This window comes from Prosopis cineraria, unplaced genomic scaffold, assembly GCF_029017545.1.
Source record: "Prosopis cineraria cultivar Desert tree isolate PC_DT_omini unplaced genomic scaffold, ASM2901754v1 PC4, whole genome shotgun sequence".
Lineage (NCBI taxonomy): Eukaryota > Viridiplantae > Streptophyta > Magnoliopsida > Fabales > Fabaceae > Prosopis > Prosopis cineraria.
The window spans coordinates 28,020,815-28,039,270 of NW_026555335.1; positions in this window are offsets into that span (position 1 = coordinate 28,020,815).

Here is an 18,456-nt window from a genome sequence, read left to right on the forward strand (position 1 = left end):
CATTTCATCATAATTTTGGCTTTTGGCTTAAGATTCATCAACACATAATCATTGCAACACAAATATACTCACATCAAAGCCCTTTTGTCTCAAACAACACATATACACATAATCGGGCTTGATTTCACAACAACTCAATTCAATACATGCATGCAACCTATGGCAATTCATATACACTGATATATACAATCTTTTAATTTAGTTCATTACAGTACATAGCTTCTCAACTCAAGCCAATCCAGACTTTTTTCCCTTGGCCTGATCACTTCCTGATCCTATAAACATGTAACCACAGGGGTGAGATAAAAATCTCAATAACAGAATAACTCACTCCTATTGACTATCACATGCAATAATATGAAAGTAAACATAGTATACCATTAAAGCCTCATAAAGTAATATTTACCTCATATCACATATCACATTTCACTTTTCATCAATCCCGAAGGATTTCATGCTATCTCAAGATATTTCATTATATCATAAAAATACTAGCATGATTTATACCAACTAGTCCTCCAAATCACCCCTGACATGAAACCATAGGCTCATCTCAAATCAATATACACTCTCATTAGTCTTGAGCTCACCTACAGTAGTAGATTCACCTAGCCAAAGATGTTCTAACGCACAATATGGACTATTGTTTTTCCCCAATACACACAATGGGGCATCGTTGACTCTCACTCGTATCACAAAGATACTAAGGAATCTCTCATCTCTAACACAATACCTTAATAGGCATTCAGGAGATCTTTTCTAACATAGCACCTTTCAAGGTACTAAGGAGAATTGTTTTCAACACTGTACCCTAACAGGGTACTAAGAAAACTTTGCCATATGGTCTTTATCATCTCCCATACTTGGGTGAACTCCCACCACTCAAATCATGCTTTCTCGAACCATTTAAGGTTCCCTTTTCACAATTTACTTTTTCTTATACATAACATATATATATATATATATATCACTTTACATTACAAAACACAATTTCTATGCTCATTTCAACTAAAAGTCATTTTACACACACAATCACTCAATGCCACAAAACATGCTCAATTCAAAACCAGTTCATGCATTACATAGCATACTAGCATACAGTTACAATCAATAGTCAAACAAAGAAAGTTATTCGATTACTTCAACCTTTCTATCACTAGAAAAGTTACTTGTGGATTTCAACTATCACTCAAGCTTTTCTCAAGCTTCCTTTCTCTATTCACGAGTTCAATATGTTAATCAGAACACATTTGGCACATTTTAGTCATTTGGTCCATTTTGACCAAAAACTCATTTTTTTACTATTTAGGGCTATATTCATCCGTAAACTTTTGTCCATTTATCCATTCTAAGTCTACAACTACCCAATAACTACTTTACATCAGCTCAACTGGTCTTATTTCACTCAAGACAGATTTTATCGAAACTTTCTCTCTCTAAAGACCCAAAATTGAGCCTTCGGGTTCAAAGCTCTACCATTCAGCTTTAACTTTCAAGAACTTTTTTATTACTATTAGACAAAAATAAAACCCCTCAAATTCCACCGATTCAATTTCCCTATAACTCATTTTCAGAGAAATTTGTATAAAATGGAAGGTAAGAGTCATACGTAGCTTACCTGGCAAGTTACTGATCCGAATCACCTTCCTCCACTCCAAAATGACTTGACCTAGCTCCTTAGCCCTTCTCCTCTCTCTATTTCATATGTTTCTCAATTTCTCTCTTCTAAAATTTCTAAAATTCATGACTTATGAAGGCAAATTCTGGTCCAAGCACTGCGGTGCACGAAGCAAAGCCACAGCGTATGGCACAGTGAGATTTATTCCCACCACACGCACTTGCTTCAACCCAAAACGCACTCCTATTACCCATATCTGTTCATACAACACACCAACAAGGTCAATATACCAATAGATCATTGAAATCTCTAATCCCACTTTAATTTCATTTCACCCTTATTAACCTTTAAATTTAGGATTAAGAAATTCAGGATGTTACACCACACAATTAAATCAGATGCCTCAAATAACAATTTCATTTTGCTCTTCTGGAATGTACTATATTGGCTAGCTATATTATATCTTTTCACATGTAAAATGGGGAGTCAGGGGTGAACCAAACAAAATATTTTTTAAAAAAAATGCTAGTGGGGTGACAAGTAGAAAGTCCCCTTTTTTTCACTTTTTCCATTTTTCGGGGACACATTTCCAAACCAATTATGTAGCTGATCTAGAAAGTAATCTTCTAAACTGATTGTATAATCGGTTTGTACTTATCTAAGCTGGTTCTACATTCGGTTTAGAAAATCAATTTCACTAGGTTTCAAAAACTTTTATGTGTGCTATTATTTTAAATATCTGAAGTATTTTGAATAAAAATACGATTTTATAAATTTAAAGTGTGATCATGTTTTTACAAGTTGTGAGCTGAATCGACGAAATCAAAGAATTAATTGTGGCCCCTTTGAATGAAATGCTATAGTCCATTGAACGTGGGCAGGGGAAATGACACTTTGAGATCCAAGTAAATAACGTAATAACGCTTTAGCATTCCCAAATTTTAAAATGTATCTTGGTCCAAGCACATAATTTTAAACTTTTTCTCCAAATTATAAAAATAGTAAAATTTGGATTGTATTAGGAATTCGTGCACCAATCAAGATTAAATGAATTAGAGATTTAGTATAGTCAGTTGAGACATTATTTAATATAAATTTTATTTAATAATTGCTACTTATATTAACAAACCTTTCTTTGAACGAGTGAAATTATTCCTAAAGATGTTTGGGGAAAAAAAAAACCTAGATTAAAGTGCATGTTTTCAGAGTAGCTGAAGGTCCTTATAATTAAGGTAAAACAAAAAGGTGATTAAAGTATTTGACTCCAAAAATTATTTAATTCAAAAGGTAGAGTAAATGTAACAAAAAAAATTTAAGAAAACTGCTTTCGTTAGGTACAACAATGTTTAAATTTAACTTAATAGTATTGGATATCAAATACTATATTAAAAATTATTAAATTTAAAGGAATTACAACTAAATTTTCATCATTTCGAACTTAAATTTTTTAATTTTAATTTAATTTTCAAGATTTTAACCTTGGATGTGATTGACTTTGGGACAATTTGGTTAATCAACATTTAAAAATTTAGAGTCTTAAAATTACCTTCTTAATTACCGGGCATCTAAATGTCATTCACCCAAGAAATTAAGATGCGAAGCTTTTCTTTATGTCATATTGTTGTTATTGGAGAAGACAAACGATAAGTACCAATAGGTGATAGTGATGGCTACAAGACTTAAACCTAACATTATTATGTGATACAAACTGAGTGGACAGAAACAATTAGCCAAAAAGCAGTTAAAAAGAACCCTTCATACTTGCTATTATTACCAATAGATGGGTCAAGTTTTTCTTGTCTTCTTCTCCTTCATTTATGAAAATATTCCTATCAGATAATACAATTTCAAAAAAGCATCAAAAGCAATCATTCTTAGGTCATAATTCAACATCAGTGGGTCAATTTCAAATGTGTATTTGATAGGGAATCATTCTTGTGGATCAGACTGTATGTATCAGAACATTAATTCAATCTTAATTTGATAAGGAATATTTCAACAAATAATCTGATAAAAAAGAATAATCAAAATTAGTCAAATTGGTCAAACTTGATAAATTAATTTAGTTTAATGTTATGTAATGGATTATATATAAAATTAAGAAAATGAATTGAACTACGACAAATATCAAGTTAATGATGAATCTAGTTTTAGTAAAATTTGGTTAACAAAAGCCACCTGAGATTATTGACGCAGGTGTTAAAATAAGTGGGCAGGATGCATGAATATATTGTAAGAAAAATTAGACAATTTAATATATTAAAAATTGAAATTTTTATGAACTTAAAAGTTATGATTAATTAGTAGATGACATTAAATTGAACATATGAATCATGCTTGTACTCTCAAAAATGGCAATCCTGTTGTTCAGCATGTATATGGTGATTTAATTTTATTTATTCATTAAAAAAAGCAAAGAAAGAAAGCAAGGATAAGTAAGTAAAAGGGAAGATATTTAATCATTTCTTGTTTTCAGCCCGAAAAAAAAAAACACTCATGTATTCTCAAGTTTAATAATATTAATGGGTAATATTATCTCATTTTTATAGTATTGTTGTTGAAACGCCCCTCAATTTTTTTGGCCTAAATCCAAAACAGCCAAAAAAAAAATTCAGAAGGAGGGAAGTTACTTTCAAGAAAGGGGGGGGGGGACTGAATCTGGTAGAAGTGGGAGGAAATGGAGGAATTGTAGGGGAAAACTGCAGTCAATGACTCTCATTCGTAGAGCTGCAAGTCATTGAAAGAAATTATCATACTTGCCTATAAAATGGAGGTAAGAGATGAGATAAAGAGGATACTCCAATTCCTTCAGCACATCAACCAACACTCAAAAACACAGACATTTCCTTCTACAAAATTTGGTGTGGTTTCTTTAGATCGGTATGCGTCAATAGGAGAGCAACAAACCCCTAGCGTTCAATAGAGTAGCAGCCTCCGGTGGAACAACAGCATCACGGCTTTGGTGTTTTTCTTATGTTTTCCATATTACAGTTTCTGTAATTTATTTCAAAATAGTAATAGTACTGCTATGTATGCTCTTGTATGTAGTTCTTGCATTTTGCTCCACATCTTTCTTTATTTTTTAAGGTCTTGTATCTGGGAAAATAGTGACAAAGGATCCCGGGACACACCATTTGGTTTAAAAGTCAGGTATATCAATTACACCATTTTAGAAAAATATCCTCCAGCAAACAACTATCAATGTCAGTATTGAGTTATATTTTTTCGTGTGTGCATCATTTTCGTATCTCCTACAACATGATTGTTGGCAAGAAATCAATAAACATTCTAGGAGAAAAGACAAGTGATATGTTTTCAGACAACATTTTTGACAAAAATGAGATTATCCCTGATGAATCAGCATTTAGGTTACGTTACTTAACCTCTAATCCTATTTGTAAAATATTTGCAAGAGGGTTTTTGTGGTTCTTCTAATAGGTACCACACATTAATTTTTTAATACAATTTTCCCTTTTACTCCAATTCAGTGTTGATATAAGAAAGTAGGAAATTTTTTTTAAGGATACACTTAATATAGGCAAAGTATAGAAAACTTTTTTGACGTTAAGATAGAATTAATGTGTTTCAAGGTTAATTTTTCTAACTTCCAATAAAAAAATGTTGGAAGCTAAGTCACTTATCCTAAATGTGGGACCAGAGAGAGGATGATCTTTATCTTGTGTGTATGGACTTGTTATGATATGTAATGATTTAATTATGATCTATTCAACTACAATTTGATCAGTAAATTCTTATTTGGCATATATATTTAATTTCATAATCATCACTTCATTTTCCAAAATATTAGATAAAAGTCATCATCAGTAGAAGAGATTCTAGAAGTTATATGGAATTAACGTTATTTTTTTAAAAAGTTTAAATATAAGATGAGATTTGAAAATTTTGTAAGGCTAATTACGACAAGTTTTACAACTTAATTAAAGCATTTACAAATTATTTATCAATAAGCTTCTCATATTGATTTTAGAATGTGAATTCACGTTATGCGTATGAAACGAATCTTTATACCCCACCATCACTGGCACAATTAACTTTTTCTTTAATTTGTTTTAACTCTGCACATAAATAAGTAATGAAAAATAAAATGAAGTTACGAACGGCATGTGAAAACTGAGAGACGTACGAACCATTTGATCCAAAAGCAACAAAGTGGAGAAGGCAAAGTTTGATCTGTGTGAGTGATGTAAGTAGCTAAAAAGAAAAACCTTTTTCCTGTTTCAAAAGCCTTCGAGGCATATCTATCTGAGTATTTTATACAGCAATGGAAAAAAAAAAACTATAATAACCGGTATAACATACATATATAATATTCCTCACAGTCAATTAAACTTTAACATCAATAGTAAAAACTCTCATCATTTAAACTCTTGTGTATCTAGTGCTAACTTGGTTAAGAAATATTTACTCTTTACTTTTATTAGTATAACTTGAAAGGGATAATCTCTATTGACGAAAGAACCTACTCTTTATGCTTTAAAGAACAGAATATTAATCACAAATTATTGTGGTACCTAAAACTCATAATTATGATGTCCATGTTAGGACTAGCAAGAAAAGAAACAAAGAAAGAAAGAGAAGTTAAAAAAAACAAAGAAAGAGGAATATTTATGTTAACTAATTATTACCCCATCTTGCTAATCACTTCCTGAGGCATAAAACTTGTTTTCTGGTAGTGTCTCACGTACATTTGTTCTTTTTTGAATTGTATATAACATGTGAGTGGTTATGAAAAGTTTTTCATTTCATATGTGCATCTCAAAGCTCAAAGTATCAAATTCCTACTTCTTTTCAGTAGACTTTAACGTGCTAATGCACGACATGGGCAGTATGAGAATATTGACTCATTGTCTGTGCAGGCAAGTCTCTCTCATACCAACTAAGGAAGGATTCCACAAATCGACAACCAATCCAAATATACGCACTCCAAGAAAGTTAAACAAAGATATGGTGATCACTTGAATCCTTAAGCAATAACAAACAAGGACTCGAGGTGTAGAAAGATACCACAATGTTAATCAAGTCTTGATAAGTCTATGAATTCAATGAAGCATCCGAGAGAGGATCCACTCTCAACTCTAGAAATTCAAGAACAATGAAAAACTCATTCAATGTTCAAGTCTTCAAGTCGGATTACCAAATGAGGGATACAATGTAGTTTGAGGGTTCAAAATCTGACTTAATTATCTTGGAAACATAATAAATCTAGAGACTCAAAATAAATTAATTCTAGCTAAGAAAATTACAAAGACTTAATTCCATAAATTAGGGAAACTCTAAAGTCAAATCTGCCAAAATAAATCTAATTTTTACTCAAATACAAATAACCAAATACAATTAGTATTTTATGCTCAAAATAACATTATTAAGACCCAAATGAGTTTTTGTGTGTATAGTGTAACATCCTGAATTTCAACTTTGAGAATTTTCAATGTTTATAAGGGTATTTTAGTTAAATTAAGTAAATATTTTTATTAATAATGGTTTTGGAAGATTAATATAGCTTTTAGATCTTTGGATAGCCTTAGAAGATGACTAGATTAAAGCATGAGCAAGCCATGGCATAGAGAGATTCCAAATGTGTATAAAGTTCTCTATGCCATGCACTGCGGTGTGTGTGCAAATTTATGTGTTTATCAATTCAAGAAATCAAACAAAAAACGAGAAGTGGGATAGAGACAACATGAGGAGGCTAACATATTCTAGAATTATGAGACATGATTGGAATAAGGAATTAATAGTGGATTGATTCATAATTAAATTCCAAAATAGTAAATAATTCCTTCATAATTAATGTGATTATTCCAATCAAATACTTCCCTCCATTATGAGGCGAATTGATGATGATTGGGTTTTCCTTTTTTGCAATGACCTCCCCACATTATGAATAAAGGTGGGTGGCTAAAAGAACAACTCACCCTAGAGAAAGCACCTCTTTTTCAGTATTCATTCTTCCTCACCCTCTCTTTTGCTCTTTGGTGTATTTGCTATGAACCTTAAGATATGACTCTAGTAGTCTAATCTCAAGCGGTTAGTTAAGTAGATTATGCTATACCTAGATTTAGTAAGACTCTGAACCTGACTTCATTTTTTTTATTAAATTATTTATGTTTAATATTCCTTCAATGCTATAAGAACCAGTCGTTTCCATGATTATGATTATGAATATATAATAAAATTTAAAGTATTTTACTTTATCATATATTTTTAAATTATGATAGATATGCATATGTGCATATACTCTCGTCCTCTAGCCATTTGTTGATCAAGGAGCTTCCTTGATTTAGAACTTGATCAACTTCTTAGAATGCTCTTATTTCCACTACAGATATATTGAATGTGTTCATATTATATGTCGCATGCTGTTCAATTTTTTTCTAATTAATGGGAAAAGACCTAACTCTAGCTAATGATCTTGTGAGATCAAGAAAATGTCAAATGAGGAAGTTAATTAACCGATGACTCGTTTTATGGATAGAGATCTTGCAGAAAGAGATGCAAATACGATCAAGCATATCAATGACTTGAAGGTTGTGTTAAGAAGTTATAAGATCTTCTTGCAAGATAGATCATGAATCATGTTTCTATCTATCAGGGAGTTGTGGGAGGAAATAAACAAAAGGGGCAAGAGATATGCCACTGATATTGAGAGAATACCTAAGAAAGCCAAAGAGTGTGGTTGATGAAGACAAAAGTGGTCTTTCGATCATAACTTGTTTTCCTCAGTAAGTTTTGGTTTGTTTTTGACTCATTTTTAAGACAATTGCTTATTAGTTTTTGAGTTTTTATTTAATTAATTATTGAAATTTTTATGGATGTTTGTTATCTATATAATTGCCTTTTGGATATTGATTATCTATATATATAATTGTCTTCAGCTTTATGGATATTTGTTATCTAATTGATTTAGTTTATGGATATTAGTTATCTATTTAATGCTTTAATTATTTAAAGTGTTTTATTTAATTATGAGTTTTTATAGAATGAGTTATCTAGAGACACAAGGGGATATTTAATAAAGATTCTAATTAAGAGGGAAGTAGTCTAGCTAAAGAGAATGTGATGGAAGTCAACCTAGTGGTCTCTAGAACATGAAACTATTGAATTTGACACATACAAATTGAAGCCTAATGTCTCTACTAGGAAACATCCAAGAGAAATGTTGAACATGATTAGAGAGCTAAAGTAAGTTGGGCATGTTCTTTTTGATGAGAAATAAGTGCAAACTATGATGTCATATATCTCATGAATAAAATTATGCATTTTTCTCACATAAACAACAAGATAACATAAGTACAATAGTATATTATATTCAAGTGTGTCATATAGGTTTAGATCGTTAGTTCTCTCATATGAACAATCACCTGTGATGCTCATGAGGAGCAAAGGAGATAAGACATATATGATTATCATCTATAACATCCTAATTTTAACTTAGGGATTTAATTGTGGAAATTGTCAATTTATTAACGATTTAAGTTAGGATTATTCTCATTTTGAGGTTTAATTGAGGAATTAATTTTTGATTGAGATTAATCCAATATTTAGATACTTAATTATGGTTTAAATTGGGCCTAGAATCATATATTAAGGTTAATTAAGGCCCAAAATAGGTATTAGGGTGGATTGGGTCTAAAATTTGTGGGCTTAATAGAGTACATTGTTCTTGTGCCATGCATTGTGGTGTATAATGCATTTGCCATGATGCAAAATACAAATTGTTTATATGTGTCTATTTGAAGATAAATAGGAGGAAGAGAAATTTTGGAGAGCTCTTGGCAATTTTTGGTGGCTTTACTAGCGTTTTAGCATTTCCAACCTTAAGGAACATTTTTGGGCCTTTAATCACTCTAGATAATTGTCTTAATCCTCCTTTTACCCTCTAATCCTTTCTTCTAGCTTGCTTAAGTGATGGTTTGGGTTAAGATTTCATTTTTAGCGATGCTATATACAATGATGCGTCCAAATATAATGGTTGTTTTAAGGTCATATAAATGTTATTCAGGTTGTTTTGTTGGTGTTTATGGTAATGGAATAGGTTAATCCAAAAACGCTAGCCTAAGAGGATGATGATTAGTGATAATTAGAGTGTCTAGAGACTAAATATATGCTCAACAAGTATGATGAAGATTAGTATAACTATGTTTGATGATTAAAGTGTGTGGGAATGCATTAAGGACATGAGATTAATTAGCTGAACCTATGACTGTCCGATTAGGATCTAAACACTTTTATTAACTATAGTTAATGTTGTATTAATGGTATTTAGTATTATATTGTGTGTAGATTGTCTTACTAATTCCGTAGAAGGTGGTACCATGCTTGTTTGGGAAATGTTACTACCAATCAATAAAGGTAACCTATATTAATGTGTGATGGTATATGTTTTTGTGATTGATTGTGTGTATTTTTATTGTCAGAAATATTATTTGGAAAGCATGTTTATTGTTTGGAAAACTATATTTCCAAGTGGGTTTTAAGATTGTATGACTATATTAATATGTGAATATTTTTTTGGAAGTGAAATTGAACTTGTTTGAATTTATTGTTTGGAAAATATCATTCGCATGACTTTATTTAGATGTGAAATGTTTTGGGCATTTCTTATTCAATTGTTCAAATGCCATGTGGTATGCCCTCATTATACCTAATGATGGGCTGTAGCTTAAACTAGCTTAGCTTTGGCCAGGTGAGCTAGGCATTGGGCATGGACTTTGGTCTTGAAGTAAGGAGAATTTTATTTAGATTGTTTAGATATTTTGTATTTGGAAATGTGTCTTGTTAAACCCACTTAATAGTTGCATGGTTAGTTGCATTAGATGTATCATTATATATTAATATTGGTTATTGAGGTCTTCGCTCAATCCTCATGGTTAACAATTTTTCAAGAAAGGGTCCGATCAGAGAAACACTAAAGGCATAATGTTAGTGTACGAACACTATCTAGTTGTTAGGCCTCTTTTTGTTGTATGATCAAGAAACTACACTCAAGAGGGGGTGACTTAGGTGTTGATCAAATTTTCAATTAAACAAAAACTTTTACAAAGTTTAGCTTAATTGAAGGTGCAACAATAAGTTTAATAAAAACAAGTTTGTATAAATTCCAAATACTTTTGCTACAAAGAGCTTCAAAAACACTTAACAAAAAATTGAACTACCAAAAATTGATTAAGCTTAGAAAGTAAAACTGATTTATCAAAACAATATTTAGAGGATAAAATGAATAACAATTTTCAAAATTAAAGAACCAAGAGAGTGCATGATTATTATGAGCCAAAATTTAAGAGAGAAGGGATAAAGATATTACACAAATCAATTTATCTTAGTTCAATCCAATTACTTGGCCTACGTCCAATTCTCAAAACACTTCTAAGATTTCTCAACTAAAATCGCAAGCTAATGTAGATGCTTACCACCATAGTATAACCACAAGTTTAATTCAAGTACTTTTGAACTACTGCAAGTTCCTCACAGTATTAGTGAGCTTCTCACACAAGGAAAAAAAAAACTCTCTTAATCACAAGGAAATCTCTTCATCATAGTTTTCAACTTCACAAAAAAATCTTTTCTCTATACAAAAATAAGGGAACACTTCCCTTAATTCATTCAAGAATAGGATGAAGGTGTTTCTAATGAATTCTGTCTTAAAGAGATGATAGGAACAATTTAGCATACTCGATAAAACTCTCTCAAAAGAGTAGATTATATATTTAATGCTTATAAACCAAATGAGAGCAAGTTTGTCATAGAAATGAATGCAACTAAGAAAGAAATCAATGATAAGGAATTCAATACATGATTGATGATTACCTACTAATTTAAATAAGGTCTTATATATAGCTTAGCATCAACAGAGATATTAGGAACACTTAGGTTAAGGATTATAGCTATTAGAGACATATAGAAGTGAAGTTTACTAGAAAAAGAATTTTTTTTGTGAATAGCATTAAATGCTTGTTAGAACTTGATTAACATGTAGATTAGCAAGGATAAATGTGTGGATTGGCTTAACTTACTAAGGTTTGGTTCACTTCTACCTACTTCAAACATGAAGGCTATATGGTTCAAGCATGTATTAAAATTCAAAAGCTTCTTACTTCTACTATGAGCTTAAACATGCGAAAATAACTTGAATTGGCATGTTTAGTATTAAGGCTCTCTAAGTCAAGCTTGAAAGAAACTAAGATAGAAACCCACTCAAATGTGATAAATCAAGGAGACACGTGTGGATCACACTAAGGCATACTTCAAGCTAATAATATGGAATAATTTAAGAATGTATAACATCTAACTCAAATGAGAATTAGATTATAGAAGCATGCCTAATTGTAATGATTGATTCAAGTATATATTGACATATTGCATTGTTTACATGCATTTTCTCATGGTCCTCTTGCATTATTGCATCCTTAAGAACTCAATTCTTACATATTTAGGCATTTATAGGCCTTAAGAATCATCTAGATTTCATTTCTAACTTAGGGGTATTTGGGTCCTTTTATTATCATTTTTAGGACATTTTGGAACTTTTACCTAGGATTTGTCTTTTGTCTTCCTAATGCTAAAGAAATAAGTTTGAGCTCTTAATTCATTCTAATTTGAAAAAATGATATTAAAAGACATTAATCATATTAACATATAGGATAGTTTCTTGTGCAACTGTCCTATATGTAACATTCTCCTTATATCCACATGATATAAAAAGAGTTAATTAATATAATCACCATACACCTACCACACTGCATCAAGAAATAATTTGAAAAAGTCTTAGGACCCAACGCTTCATATTTCCAAAATCATCAAAATCCTCTACTTATCAAGGTAATGCACAACAAAAAATAATCACATGCATTCAACACTTCCAAGTCATGGTTTGATATTAAGAAAATAAGGCCAGGAATTAGGTCATGTGCCACAGTGTGCATCACTTGTGCCACAGAATCCCACACTCCGTACCATGAGCCGTGGCATGACGCGTAATGCACTGTGACATACATGACAGCAATTTCTGCTGTCATATGACAATTTTCATGTATGATGTCTGATCGAAGTGATTTAAGCATCTACATGAAACTTTCATAAGTTAGCTAATAAGATGAGTTTAGACACAATCTAACGGACGTATCAAAATTTGCACACTCAAATGTAAAAAGTCATTTTTCTAAAAAGTTTTGTGTACCAAAATGTTCAAATCATAATCTTTGTCTCATTAGCCCATTATGGGCCTAGAACTAAGTCCAAGAAGACCTTATATACTTGATTAAGAACAATTTATACCATACTTACACAATATTTAAATTTGGCCATTCAACAGCCCAATTACACATTAAGCAACCTTTCACAACTTAATACAAAAACACTTGTTTGGCCATATCTACCACAAGTTTACAACAAATTCACATGTTTTCATAGTTACAACATATTCACAACTAAATCTTAGCCCATGTTACTCATTTTATCACATATTCACACATATTGGCTAAGATTTATAAAATCACTATAAACCACAACACAATTTTGCATATGTCATTCTATGGCAACTTTTCATACTACTAATATACAATAAGCAAGTTCATTACATAAACTCTACTACATGGCTTTAACAACACTAAGCCAGTCTTGAGTCTTTCCTTTTTCCTGACTTACTAACTTGACCTATAAAAATTGCAACCATCGGGTGAGCTAATCATCTCAGTAATAGAATGACTTGATACTACTAATCATTATAAGTAACTATAAGCAAGTATAACATGGTACATATTTGAACATAGCATATAATATAAATTTCACTTTAAATCACTTCATCAATATTGTATTTCATCAATATTAACCACTTTCACAAGCATAATCACTACCATTTGAACCTCCAAATTACCCTGACTTGAAACCATAGGCTCACCTTAAGCATATCATTAGTGGTAATATCACCTGACTAAAAGCATTCTATCTTACTTTGGGATTATAGTTTCCCCTATCACACACAATGAGGTGTCGTTGGCCCCAATACTGCATCGTTCTAATGCTAAGAAGCTCAAATCTCCAACACTACACACCACATGGGTACTAAAGAGATAATCTCCAACACCGCACCTCGATAGATACTAAAGAGATGAAATTCTCCAACACCGCACCCCGTTGGACACTAAGGAGAATAATGTCATATGGACTTATCACTACTTCTCCCTACGAGTGAACTCTCACCCTCTATAATCATGCTCTCGTTCAAATCACATGCTTACATATAAATTCATATATATACGTAAATTTAATCACATACCCATGCCTTTTCATGAACTTATATCCTTAAAAATCAATTTCATACATTAAACATTCAGTTATCAAATATGCATATTTTAACATACTTTCATGCAATAATATTCATACTCATAAACAATTATAATAGATAATCAAGTACAAAAGTTATTCAGTTACTTCAATCCTTCTATTACAAGAAAGGTTACCTATGAATTTTAATAACCACTAATGTGTCTTTATAAGCTTCCTTTCTCACTTTACACATGACATATGCCAATCTACACATAATTAGCACCATTAATCAATTAATCCCATTAATCAAAAACACTTAATTATCGCTTAAAGCTATACTTAACCTCTCACTCACTTCCATTTAGCTAATTTAGGTCCGTTACTACTCAGTTTCCATTTCTATCACTTCTTACTCAATTTTCACCCATTTTCTCTTCCTATTTAGGGCTAAATTAAGCTTATAGCTTTAAAGCTTTATCGTTCAATCCCAAACTAGTCACAAGAGCCTTAATTTAACTTTCGAAAACCTTTTTATTACTAAAGGGTAAGAAGCTAATCCTTAAATTTTTGCAATTCAATTTCTCCATAACTCATACTAAGAAAATTATAATAGAATCAAAGGTAAAGGTGGTACGAAACTTACTCGATAAGCTATTGGTCAAAAACTTCTCCCAAGCCTCCAAGAATCCTTGCCCTAGTAGAGAAAACCTTTCTTTTCCTCTCCCTTTCATGTTTCTCTCCTCTCCCTCTCTACTTTCATCAAGCTTCCACATACTTATCAGGTCATTTTCTGTGTTGTGCACTACAGTGCAGGCAACATTAGCTTCAATGCGTGGCACGATAAGGGAAATTCTCACCGCACGCACACGCTTCATTTTGAAATGAAATTCTTGCACCTGTATCTATTCTTTGAACACTTCAATGAGTCAAAATATCAAACTTCCATCCAAATTACAATCATTTACTAATTATTAATTTACCCCTAATTAACAACTAGTTACAAGATTAAAAAATTAAGATGTTACACTATATGTGTTCTAACATTCCTTGCACCCATTCCTCCGCCTCCTCATATAGTTTTAAGGCATCTTATATCAACAAATTTGTAGTAGTAAAAGGTTTTGCATAGTTCTATAAAACTATTATATGAAATCATTTTGTTCTAAACAAATTGAACATGCAAATGTAAATAACTTTTTTATGATCTCCATAGCATAATATAAATAGAATCTATACTGATAGTTCAACATATCTTGAAGATATGTTAAAGAGAATATGTATGATGAAAATACATCATGCAACAACCACATATGAAAAATTAGTATTATCTATTGAGATACAACAACAATAAATGATGTTATTATCAGGGGGAGCTAAATTAATATCATTAGTAGGAAGAGTAAAGCACATGTTGCACTCTTTTTTCCTCAACCAAGATTTTGTCCCACTAGTGGGTTTTCTTGGTAATGTTTTTAACAAGGCAACTTCATTATATATTGTGTATTGTTTTTCTTCACTAGATTTTATCCCATTGGGTTTTCCTAATAAGGTTTTAACAAGACATAATATTTGTTTATGGGCATTCAAGAGGGAGTGTTATAAATATTGTAATATAATTGTTGATGTTCACAACCTTCTAAGAGTTGTCCTTTGTCATTTTCTACTTAAAGTTATATAACCTACTACATGAATGGCCTTTTGAAAGTTTGCCATGATTAATACGTATGTATTCTATACTTATGTAAATTTATTCTTTGTGTGTGATTCTTAGAATAGAATTTAAGAACTTGTAGCCTATAAATATAGGGCATGTACCAAGTGATTGTAAACTTGAAGTGAATGAGAATCACTTCTAATTTTCCTCTTCTAATTCAATATTTGTTATGTTCCTTTCTCTCTCATTTCAATCTCTTATGTTTTCATTATTTTCATAACAACAATTATATTTAAAAGTTACGTTATTGTTAAATTTTTTGAAATATCATGTTAAATTACTTATTGACCGTTGGCTCCTCAATGTCAACTTTTATATTTTTTGATCCCAAGTTGAAATTAAATTGTTGTTTGGTTTCAGAATATCAATGCCCTAAATTTTGTGTCAAGATTTTAGAGCCACAGATAGCCTTTATTTTTTTATGTGTTTTTAATTTGTTTGAGAAATCATTCTCATATCATAAGAATATATCAGTCCTGTTTTCTTGAAGAACATTATTCAACTATAACACAAATGTATCTTAAAACATTGCAAAGACATCCTCAAGGCACTTTCTTATTTAGGGACAAATGGGACTTATGTTGATGTATTCCCAACCAAGATATTATATATTCTTGAGTTAAAGTACAAATCTACCCTTGAAGTTTCTAACAGGTGCATTTCATATTTTAAAGTATTTTTTGGTACAATTTTGCCCCAACGCTTTTTATTTTGGTACAATCTCACCTTGCCGTTAGGATTTGACCAAATTGTATTATATCAGTTTTAAAAGTTATGTAATCTCGAAGGGTAAAGATATTATATTTTTTTTTGCTTTTTAGTAAGTTATTGTCATGAAAATCTTAATATAGTTTGTTGAAGGCTTTGTAGGATTCTGTATCCTGGATTGGACATTGATTTATTAAGTTAAGTGGAGCTTTCTTTTTTACTAGCCTAATATTTGAACATTTCTCAGGCCCATCCCTTACTATCTAACGATGGACTTCAATGATTGTATTGGATCGTGGTTCATCTCTTTCGACAAGTTTTCAACTGTTCATTACTTTTGTTTGTTTGGAACTCTTCATTTCTTTTGTTTTCTTCTTGTTCACCGCATTTAAGTCTCATGGATAATAAAATTTTGAGACAATTATTCATTGGATAAATAATAAATTACTTCTTAAACTTTAAGCCCAATGACATCATAAACTCTAAACTTATTTATTATATAAATTATTTTTTAAATTTTTAAAATTGATACAATTTAGCTCCTATCATTAAAAAAATAATTTTAACTTTTAGTTGACTCACAAATGATCTCAAAAATTATAAAAAATAACCAAAACTTTTTATCTTTTTTGGGTCCTTATATGTAATTTTTGGAGTCTTTTTTTAACTATGAAATTAGGGATCCCATTTTAATAATCATCAAATCAAGTTTTCATAAGGGCCAATTATGACCCATTTTGCACTAGTGAAAAAAGACATTTAACATCTACATTTCAGATGGGTTATTACATAACATATCTAAAAATATATGATCAATGGCATAATCAAAATTATCTAAAAATATTTAAATTTTTAGATCAATTGTCTACATAACCAATCTAGAAAATATTTTCACATTGGGTTAAAGAAAAATTGATCTAGAAAGAGTATCAAAAAATAAAAATAAAATTTTGAAAAGAAGAAAAAATAAAATTAATTATTATAATATATTACAACAAATTTTTTTATATTTTGTAGATGAGGTGGATATAAACCCAATCTAAAAATTCAATAGAATGCGTAAAAAAGTAAAAAGTAAAATTACTTATCATCGTGTATTATATAAAAGTTTTATGCTAAAAAATAATTTAACAGAGAGGTTACATTTGCATATATGATGAAAATTATTTTTGATGAACAAGACATAGGTTCCCACTAGGGGTGTTCAACTTGTACCTATATCAATTGACCCGATATTATCCTGATCATATTATGATGGGTCTCATCCTATTTAGAAAATAATCAGGATGAGACTTTACAGGACAGGATAGAAGAAAATTTTTAAACAAGATGAGATACGGGATTACCATTGAGATGTGCTATCCTATCTTGAATGTTATATATATTATTTTTATTTTAAAAATATATATTAAATATATTAATTAGATGAATAAAATTTATACTTATATTAATTATATCAATTATAATTTTAATACGTGCAATTCTTATTTAAAATTAAATTTTTTATATTGATAATTTTAATGGCATAGATAAACAAGGGAATGTCTTTCTTTATAATATATTAATTATACTAATATAATTTATTCTTATATCTATCTATTTAATAACTTTTATTTATATCATATTTTTTACTTTATTTTTAAAGAGTAATTAGCTTAGCACATCTCAACTAAAATAGAAAAAAAATGATTATTGTACTTGGCTTGCCTATTGTTGCTACTCTTAGAACCTAGAGATCACTTGTAATTGCTATTATAATATATAGTTGTGATTAATGTAATTTAATAATTGACTTTAAATTATTACAATTTATGTATTTGTGTTATTTTGATTTTAAACTTAATGAATTATATAGTTTGAAATTTTAATAAATATTATTATCCAGATAGTTCTTCGATATTGTCTGACTTATTGGGACATCTTGTCTCGATCCTATCTCGATTTCTAACGAAACGATATGACTTTCAAGATAAGACGAGACAGGGTATGCAATAAAAATTTAGTCCCAATTTTTTTTTGAGATGAGATATGATCTTGTCTCTCATATGAACAATCCTAGTTCACACACACTGTTTTGAACTTGGAAAGTTTCTTCAAAACATTTCACGTTTTTTTATTTCATCCTTGCGAG